The following is an 11,014-nucleotide window of genomic DNA, read 5'->3' on the forward strand; positions in this document are numbered from 1 at the left end:
AATTTTCTCATTTTATCTTGATTATTTTTTTAATGAGAGCATGTTTACTTTTTATTGAAATAATTTTTTATCCAGATTCTAAATCACTAAATTTTATATTACTTTCAAATATATACAATTAAAAAATCTGTAATTTTTAAATAATTTTTTCATTTTGTTAAAAAATACGCGTAATGTATTCTTAAATGACATCACATGACGTTTGTATATTATCAATGTATTATTGATTAAGTTTCGATTAATCTTAATTAATTTTGTAATTCAAATAATAAGAAACATACATATTTCTATAAAAAGATTCTTGACACAATTTCAAAGTCTCAGAGCAATATCATTTTCTAAATCACATTTACCTTTTTCTTCATTTTCAAATTCAACAGAGACATTTAAACGTGTCGTCTCTAAAATGAACTGCGTTGTATACGGAGGAGACTCGGATTCTGATTCACTTTGAAGTCGAGATGTGAATACATTTTTCAGGAGCCACTGATATGATTTCCGTTGAGAAACCGAGGATTTGCGCGGGTCCGCATAAATAATGTAGGTGGAGCGGCAATAATCTAATAGCGATATATCTATGTGTCACGAGACAGGACCGAATCGCGCATGGGACGAATCCCTGCTTGGACGTAAGCTGACATCAAAGGGCAATCGTCTATTTTTTGTTAGAAAAATCTCCGACAGCGGTCTTTTCCGGTCGCTCGCGCGGCTTTCCTCACCGCACTTTTTTCCACAGTTCCTTTCCTTCGTGGCCTGCGATACGGAGACTTCTATCTCGGGCTTCGATTTTTCCACGAAAAAAAAAAGGAAAATAGGAAGAAAGAACGAAGAAACGCGCGACCCACTTCGTCGAAGAATACGCCACGGAGAGAGGTGTTTGACCTCCATGGCTGCGCCGCGTGCACTTTGCGATTTCCGCGACCGGTAATCACTGCGGTTATTAACCCTGCGGTAGTCTGCAGTCTTACAGAACGACCGCCCTTTTTTTAAACAAGAAACAATTTTTAAATATGAGAAAAAACTCATTCATTTTTCAAATTCGTTGTTCAAATACAGATTTTTGTAGTGAAAACATTGATGTAAAAAAAAGAGTTGGTAACATTAGTGGTTATGTCAGTGCAAATCATACTACTATTGGAAGATTAAAACGTTTGCTTTACTGAAAAAGTTTTATTCACAAAGGCTGACAGTGATAATATTAACGTATATTTCTCGGGAAATATATACAGCGAGAGCAAAAAGTATTATACAAGGAAATTTCTTATAAAAAGTCTTATTTGTAAAAAATAAACATTAATTAGCGATTTTATATAATCAATATATTCTGTTCTAATATAAACAAACGAGCTTCGCATTCCTGATTTTGGAAGTTAAATTTCTTGACTATACGAATACTTCGTATCGAAACAATAGAATTTTTAATTTTCGCTTATTTTTCAGATGATACATTTTCTACAATTAATACATCTTTTTGGTATATATAATTTTAAGAAACATATTATCAGTCTATTTTATTCTTTATGAATAAATTATTAATTACCCAGCAAGAAATGATCGTCAATTAAACGTCGAATTGGTGTTGAAATCATCATATCGATATCGATTCGACATCAATTTGATGATTCATTTCTCGCTAGATAATATTTACTTTTTAAAAATAAATTTTTTAAAACACATTTTCTCTGTACTACTACTTTTTGTACTCATTGTATATACGTCGGGAAAGTTCAATTAATCACAATGTGAATTCATATATATTTATCCCTTATGCTGTCAACGAAAAAAAAGAGAATAGAATGTTTGTTTCAGAATTGTTTATCAGATTTCTTAACAATTTATTTCTTTTTTTTAAGAAAAATTCTGAGAATTCTCAGAAAAATTTATGTAACTTAAATATGAATTACATTATATATTCACGGCATCTATAAAATATGTTATATAAAAGAACGAAATAGAATTTTCGAATTATGTGAAATATTATGTCGTGGAATTATTCTGCAAAGCAAACAAATCGCTTACGAGTATGAATAAGTTATATGTAGCAAAATAAAGATAAAACTTCAGACGTATATCTGTGTACACAAAATACGAAAACTCAAAAATATAAACAGAAATGCTAAAAAACAAGTGAAGTAAAGTTAAATAAATACCATACAAGAATTAACGCAACCTAATAAAAAATTAATTGCATCTGTATATTTGAGAAAAAGATATAGGCAATTTTTTCTATTGTAATTACCATTATTATAAACGCATTCTTAAAAATGTACACGAAAAGGATAATTTTGCTAAAGTATCTAAATATTTTGTTTGATCTGAAAATAATTTTGTTGGATTAAAATAATTATGTAGGAAATCTCTCAAATTGCTGGAATTATTTAACAATTATTTAAATGGTCCAACAAAATTATTTTCAAATTTGTATCTAGCTAAATTTTTTAATATTATTATTTTTAATATTATTCCTCAAAATCGTTCTTTCCTTGTAAGTCCTCGGAATATTTTGAGATATAATACATAACGTTGTTCAATATATGCATCTCTGGAGAGATCAATGATATTATTACGCCGTATCCATGTTTATACGATGTTGCTGACGAAGTTAAAGGCGTAGGTGCCGATCATCGATGACTCCCATGACGTGTTAACAGGCGTTGCCACGCGCGCGTTTTCCTTATGACGTAATGGACGTTATAAAAGTTGGCACCGACACGATGATTCTGCTCTACCTCGAAGAACTGCGGCAAGCATTGTTCCAAGAAAAATGGGAGTTAAAAGATCGTGACATAGATCTGACTGTGTGTGTTGCAACTGCGTGCAAACCACGCCTCCGTTGCACTTCTGCGTTGCACCGATATATTTGCGTTTCGCGAGCAGATCGTTATTAACTCTTGGTTTTTGGTTTCTTTTGATTGCAGTATCAATACTCGTCTGTATATTGCTTGTATAATTGATACATGACACAAACAAAAAAACACACGAATAAAAAAGACAACTTATTTTGTTGCGAACTAAATCGATTTACGGTATACAGGATGTCCCAAAATTCGTGATTCAAAATACAAAATGAAAATTTTTGAAAAATTAAGTAAAAAAATTATGTATACATTTTTATTTTATGTAATAGTTTCTAAAATATAAAAGGATTTAAATAAAAAAGATTAAAATGACTAATTACAGATTACGTTTAGAGGGTTACTTGTGAAGAGCTCTAGATATACAGGATAGCACAAAAGTCTGTCATGTTTGATCTAATAATCACATTAAAGGATTATTAAGCTTATTTTAGTGACTTATTTACTTAAATTTACTTATTATTTATTACTTACTTATTGAGCATTAGATTATTATTGTAAGTCAAAAATAGCAATGAAAAAAGTCAATAGAAAAGTTGTCGGTATTCAGCTCAGATAAAAAGATTGAGCTACTCTGATACATCATAGAGCTCTATATCTATATTATATTTGTGAGTACGCTGAAGTGTGCTCACTAATCTACCGTACATGCGATTCATGGCCACTTAAATGTAGTCTGCAACTGGTTATATTTAAACTTTTACTATCCCAAAAATTACCGCATAAAATAAAAATTTTCGAATAATCATTTTATTTAATTCTTGAAGAATTTTCTCGTTATGTTTCGTATTTTGAGTCGCAAATTTTGGATCGCACACTTTGTATAATTTGTTCTATAAATTTATTCATTTTTAGTCGCTCGATGTAAGTTTAATGCACGTGAAATTTTTTATAATTATTTTGAAACATACATAATGTAAAGATTGCGTACATGTTTGTTACTTACATCGACGAACTATGGAAACAGCCGATCATAATCTCTCTGTCGTGCTCTGTTTTGCTCTAGTTATTCATCGATCATAGCAAATATAGTATGCCCGTTTCGTGCGTTGAGAGGAACTATAGCTGTTGCTAGCTGCAGCATTAACTGCAAATAATTGAAAAATAGGACTGGACATTTACTAGGAAAAAGTTTTTATTGCGAATCGATTCGCTCTGCACTCAGAAATTACGTAAATATTATTCAAAACTTATATATTTTTTTCATAATAAAATAAATATTACAATTGGACTGATACTACTGACTATCATTTTACTCAATGTATTGAAACTCTGAAAATTTCAGAGAGTTACCGTAACATAAATGCTTCAAAGAGTTTCGAGTTGTATCTAAATGTGAAAGCAACACAAAGATGCATTCTTGATCTAAATACCCGATGAAATCTTCCTCTCGAAGACACAATTCGCCACATCGAGATTGGTAAAGTCTTACAATGAATTACAACGGCGTGGTATGCGGTAATTACAAAGACATTGTCTTCGTGGTGTAATAATGCAACGCAAAAAAGAAAGACAATCGCGTGTCACCTTGTCAGTTCCGTTCTTCTTTCGTGACTTTGAACTTACAGTACGCTGACTGCAGGAAGGAAGTTTGCAATTTTCTATCTCGCTCGACCTTTAACTAAAAAAGGTGAAAAGAGAAGAATGCCGACGAAATGCTGGAAAATGCTTTCAACTTTCAAGCATAGGGTTTGAAAAAAAAATTACATGAAACATTGTGCTACATAGCTGTAGGTAATCTTCGGTAAATCCCATAAATACTAATCGATTATTTAAAACCAAAGCTCTGTTGTTTGCGATGCAAACAATGGCGCTTTTTTTACGTTAGTGGCGGGATTAACGTGCGCGATTTACGTTCGATGAATGACTCTCATTATCTCGTTCCTTGGACGAACAATAGTCGCGACATAGTGAACGGCTGTTTATACGTTTATATAAGATTATATTTAAGAGGATTTGTTTAATGCATTTACGGCGAATCTGACTGCAAAGGAATTAAGAAGCTTCTAACACACGCAACATTACATGAGACAGACTTTTCGGAATAAGCAGAAGTAGAAAAGATGTTGAAAGAAAACAAAAATATACAAAGCGGAAACCATAAAGGTGGTTCTTTCAAAAAGGAAGAAAAACGATAAATAGAGAGGTAACAAAAGAGAAAAAGGGAAAACACTAAGAAGAAAGATAGAAGAGTGCTGGAACGGTAATATCGAAGGTAGAAAGTAGGCGTATATGTAAAGAAGTTAGAGGGAGAAGTGCAGAAAGCACGCAGCAGAAAGGAGGTGAAAGTAATTACAACGTGATGTATTTATGTGTTTCATGAATAAATTATGTACTTCGTGCAATTTAACGAAATTAGCACACAACAACACTTTTCATTTTTGCAAAATCAGATTGAAAGAATTAATAATGACATTATAATATAATTATTCAAATAGAATTAAACTATACAAATAGAATTAATCAAAGTCCAAGTGCAATTGGATATTGAGAATATAGTTTAAGTATCATTGCATGTATATTTTATTTTTATACATATTAAATTAATGTTTAATTATTCTAATATTCATATAATTGGACAATCTAAAAAATAATTGAGAAATTGAAGTCATGGCTCTTAATGAGAGAGTCGAAATTGATTTTCTTAATACAATAAGACGTAAACTAACATTGATAAACTAAGAAATTATTATTTAAAAAATACTTAGAATAAGAGAGATAAAATAAGAATATATTTCTCATTTACTACAACATCGCCATAAAACTTTTCATTTTTTTAATTGATTGCAAAAAAGAACGGAAATATAAAGAAAAAATAAAAAAAACATACTTTAAATGTATATGCTATTATTCCTCTAAAAAGTTATATCAAAATTATATTTCAAAATTAAAAGTATACTACACAATTTTGATAATTCAAAACATTTTAATTTATTTTCTGAAATTAAAAAGATAATTTCCAGAAATTTTTTAATTATAACAAAAATGATATAAAAAGAAGTTAACGTAAAAACATATATGAAACGTAAATGAAAATAAAAAGTCTTTGCTCAAGATTCATCCCATGAAGATAAAACTATATATAAAAAAAATAAAAAAAGAATATCTCTCCAAAAATTCATCTCGTCAGCTGCGTGATGGCAGATCTTTTTTGAGAACCGTCGAGGTTCCGTGCTTCGCGACAAATGAAAGGACCAAATTGGCTTCCACGTCTCAGGATTTGATCAATCCGTGCTCTCTGCTCGAGGTGGAAGTATCGATTCGGCTCTTTTAAATAAATGATACGCCGTCGTTTCTACTTACAGAATTGGCTCACCGTCCGGCGCGACAGTTCCTACGATTTATTAGAGCAGCTTCGTTAATGGCCTTAAAGAATTAGCCAGAGACAGCTAACTAGACTGCGCAACCTGTGCTGCGCGAATGGTACTTTAAGCCGACAGGACGACGATCTCTCCGGACGAGAAACGTTAAGGGGATTAAGCAAACTTCGTCGAGTAGATAACGACGATGCACACCGTCGACGCATTACGCGGCGCGCGTGGATGAACCTTGAAGTCTACTTAAATGTACGCACCCGGGATCAGGCACAAGTATCTCCAGCCTTTCAGAAATTTCAGCAAAGTTGCACGACGGATATCGTGGATCAGCCGCGATCCAAATCGTGTTTATCATCGTTGAATGAAGTTATGACTCTATACGTCATCCTTTCGCTGTGCCTCGATGCACTTTTGCATCTTCCGCATTTACGAATCATATCTTCCGCGAACTTTGAAAATGCGATCTTCTTACACTCTTGGGAGTTTTCTTTTCGGTATTATTCTTAACGGCGATTTTATTTCCATTTTCCTATCAAAGGAAGAAACTGTTTATCTTTGAAATAGTTCTTAGATTCAGTTTAATATAATCATTAAATATCTTTTTGGCGTTTATTCTGTAATCTGACTTTCTTCTTCAATGCTTTTCCAATATTTTTTACATTGTTTATAACTTTTTTCTTTAATAAAGATACTTATATTTATATTCCTTAATGTCTGATATTAAAAAAATTTTTTTACAATATATTTATTTTTATTATTATTATTATTATTTATTTTTATAAAAGTTATAAACAATCAAATTGGATATACTCAGTGTGATGTTTGACAGTTAAAGTAGATTCTGTACGAAATTTTTTAGAAAAATTTTTAGTATGTAATGTATTTTATTAGCATTGATTTATCGAAGAATCTGTTTTGAAAATATCTTCCGGTAATATCGTGAGGTTAGTATAATATCCAATAATTTCTCGATAAAGTAAGGTAAAGAATGCACTTTTGTAAATCTTTTACATGTACATACATCCGTGAAATTACCGCAATCTATTTCTTGTTAACGATAACAAGTATTATCGATATTTGACGTCGAAATCGTTTGTTTAATTTCCTTATCTCGTACATAAACGAGTGCAACAGAAACATGTTAGATTTGCTATAAAGAAATAGCGAAAAAAGAATTAGCGAAGAAAATCTTTTCAGACCTCGTAAATATCTATACGCTGAACGCTCGTTAATTTCGTGTTCGATCAAATCACAGCTTTTGTGCGACGTTATAAAAGCGAGATTGCTCGTTTAACGACACGTTGCTTATAGCAATTAAATAATTCTTTCTAACTGCAAAATTATTTTTTCTACCTATTTTTTCTCAATAATAACGTCATTATCTATTCGATAAAATTTGTTTAATTCCCTTATCTTACATAAATAATTGCAGAAATGTTAAATTCACTATAAATAAATGTCGGAATTACGAAGAAAATCTTCTCAGCTCTCGTAAACATCTGTGTAATGTCAATTTCGCGTTCGGCGAAGATGCTTCGCGACTTTTACAAAACGTTATAAAAGCACAGACCACTCGTTTAACGACGCGTCGCTCGTAGCATTTCATAAATAATTCTTTCTGACTGCAAAACATGTTTTTCTCCTCTTCTTCCCCTCCTCTCGAACCCGATTAATCACGGTTGCACGCGCAAGAGGTTCAGTCAAAGAAAATGTATTAAAAGCTATTTCAGTTGATTTCAAGAACTCGTTGCGGCACGCTTAACGTGGATTTACCGTCTCTCTTTGGTGGTCTCCCTTTGGCTGTAACGCGCAGAAATTACATCGTTACACCTATGGATGTGCGAAAGCCCGTAAACGTTTGCGTCGCGGATTACGTTCGCGATTGCGAGTATAGTTCTGTGCTTTCTCGCGCACCGGCTCGAATAATGTGGGGCAGCACGGACGAAGCTTTGAAATTTAAATCGTCGATGGCAGATGGTGAAACCATATATTCCGCCCCATACCGTATAAACCGCAGGGACAATAAAAAGATCGAGTACACGACAAGCACATATTTATTAATCGAATGCTGATACATGCCGGCGCGCCCATTCTCATATATTTTAACGAGACATTGTTTTTGTAGTATCTATAATATTTTTCCGAAAGATTCTTTTTAAAACTTAACTTTAAAATTTTTATGTTTTGCTTCAACAAATCGTGAAAATAAATCACAATGAATTGTAATATTGATGTCTTTACGTCAGCACGAATTTAATGGAATTTTATTAACAGCAGTATAATTCTACTTCAATTTTTATCAATATTAAAATAAAGTTCGATAAATTGTAGAATTTTTAATAAATTACAATATATATTCACATTAGCTTGTAAAGACACAAATTTAAAAGGAATTTCAATAGCAGTATAACTCAACTTTAATTTCTATCAGTATTTGTCAGTTCATTATTGAAATTTAATTATCTATCATTTATCTTCTCTACTTGTATAATTTGCAATTTAATTTATTATTGATAAAGAATGTGTAAATAGTATATATATATTTATTTATGACTGTATTTAACTCCACTTCTTTAACGCTTTAGAAATTACACAATATTCATTTAATTATGTTCTCTAAATTTTTCGAAGAGTCTACTTTCAATCTTCTATATCATGACGATAATTTGCTGTGGATATTGGATCTCGGAATAGATTGCTAGGAACTAAGCAATTATGATTTTCACTCGGCTTTCACTGGTCGACTGATCGCGCAGATAGATCCTATTTTTCGCCTGATTTCGGAAGACTCGTTATCGTTTCAGCGTGCCGATGCGAGTTAGTTATCATTAGATTCGCGCGCGCAATTAACGAGAGAATGTGCGACAGTACAAATCACATAATGCTATAGCACACGTGACGCATCGCAAATAATTAATAAATCGCAGGCGCAATCACTGCACCGATGAATAAATTACAATGCAATCAACGCCGATTCCCTTGTTCGATATATTTCTTCGATGCATACAGTTTCTCATTACTTTCATGACCGCGGGCAATCGCAGATTTTTCATGTTGAATATTTCGCAAGTTCGGCAATGAAAAAAATGTCTCTCCAAAATTAAAGTTTTCGCTCACCGACAGTAATTTCCAGCTTCCAGTATGAAATTGTATATTGGAATAAATTATGCGCAGAAACTACAGAAAGCACTGAGTCGAAATAAATTATACGTGTGCGGAATCACGCGAATACGGCATAATATCTCGTTCCTCCAGCTGAGAGTAGAAAAATTACTGGGAACAAGCTAAATGGCTTGATGAAGTTTGACTCTGTAACCCCGGACTTCCTCTTTTACACATAATATTTTACATAGGAAGTACCACGTCGTCTTCTTATCTACATAGAATCGCGTAATTTTCTCTAATGTTTCGTGCACCTCACTTTTTTCCGTAGGATAAATTTAAAAAAACATATTTAAAGAGAATTTTAATTTAAAAGAAAATATTATTGTATGTATTCAATGAAAAGAAATATCCGCATGAATAATTAAAAGTCACGCGAAAAATTAACCATACCGTAATTTGTCTTATAAAAAAAAAAGATTCCCTTTTTCTACTACAAAAATATTGATTTTTCATGTCACATTCACGATGAATATTAAAAATTAAAAAAATGAACCCAACAGTACTTATCCTCCTGAAATTGGAAATAACTTGAAGCGATTCGATTCATGATCGAACGCCATGAGTGCCACATGTGTACGTACTTTATCTGTCACACGACGTAGCATTGTAGACAGATTAAGCGCATATTTTTCATAAATACAAAATTCATCATCCGTACGTTTACGTCTCACATTTCGTTTCCGCTGTCGATAGAAAACGCGCCGCGTGAAAATTTAGCTGCATATTTATGATTTACGCGAATTTTTCCCGCTGTTCAGTTCATATTGTTTTTTTCCTGTCCTCCGTACAGAGTGCAAGCGAAAAGCTGTCAAAAGCGGTTGGTTGGGAAGTCGTTTTGAAAAGCACATGCTCATGGATAATTTTGGCAAATTCAATCCTTCGTTGGTTTTCTTTTAATTCCACGCGCTAGTAATTTATTATTTATATGTTAATTTCACTCATAATACAAAAAGAATATAAAAGTGATAGTTGACATATGCGCAGGAAATAATTTTTCCTTGAAAAAGTTATATACCTATGTGTAAAATTCGCAGTAAAAATCTCACGTTTGTGAAAATGTTTATGCGACATAAAATATTCATTTTGTAAATGTTTTTTAGCTTTTCCTAAGTAGAGAAAAATGAAATTCACAAAATCAGCTTCTTTCTCCCTCTTTTTCTCTCTAGATCTTGTTTGTGGTCAAAGTTTTTTAATATTATTTCAATAAAAGACAACTCTGTTTTTAATTTTTTAGCCTTTTAAAAAATATTAATATTGTATTACAGTCGGTGAAACCAGACATTGACAGTTTCAATCAAAATTGCTTCCTTCAAAAGTATTTAATTAATTGTGGCAACGAAACACTCAGTATCACCGAGTCGCAGGAAACCGTAATATTCATACACATGTAATTTCATATAATTTGTACAATTTAATTTTATAACATTTTATTAACAATGTAATTTATATATATGATATGTATAATTATAAATATATTCACATTTAATTATTCTCCTAAGTGAGATCGTTTTTTTGACTTGATTGTAATAAAAACGGACGACTTACTTTCGTTTACTCTCGCTGCAAAGTACAGTGAAATTGAAATACAGACTGCTACACACTATTATCCAGTTGTTTTCATTTTTCGAAAAATTGTTTTTTCAGTAAAATTGATTATTTTTTTGTATATATATATAT

General features: G+C 31.9%; 1 protein-coding gene across 3 annotated transcripts in view; it reads right to left on the minus strand.

Annotated features, from left to right (window-relative positions):
- LOC108689830 (beta-amyloid-like protein) overlaps positions 1–11,014 on the minus strand; it is a 50,224-nt gene that overhangs the window by 33,709 nt on the left and 5,501 nt on the right. Inside the window, exon 1 of one of the 3 annotated variants that reach the window (XM_018196772.1) lies at positions 3,802–3,822. The exons of the other annotated variants lie outside the window; for them this stretch is intronic. The gene's annotated coding sequence lies outside the window, so the exon portion shown is untranslated. Of the gene's footprint in view, positions 1–3,801; positions 3,823–11,014 lie in introns of those variants that run through there. 3 annotated transcript variants of the gene reach the window in all.

The sequence above is a fragment of the Atta colombica genome, unplaced genomic scaffold (genome assembly GCF_001594045.1).
Source record: "Atta colombica isolate Treedump-2 unplaced genomic scaffold, Acol1.0 scaffold277, whole genome shotgun sequence".
NCBI classification, from domain to species: domain Eukaryota; kingdom Metazoa; phylum Arthropoda; class Insecta; order Hymenoptera; family Formicidae; genus Atta; species Atta colombica.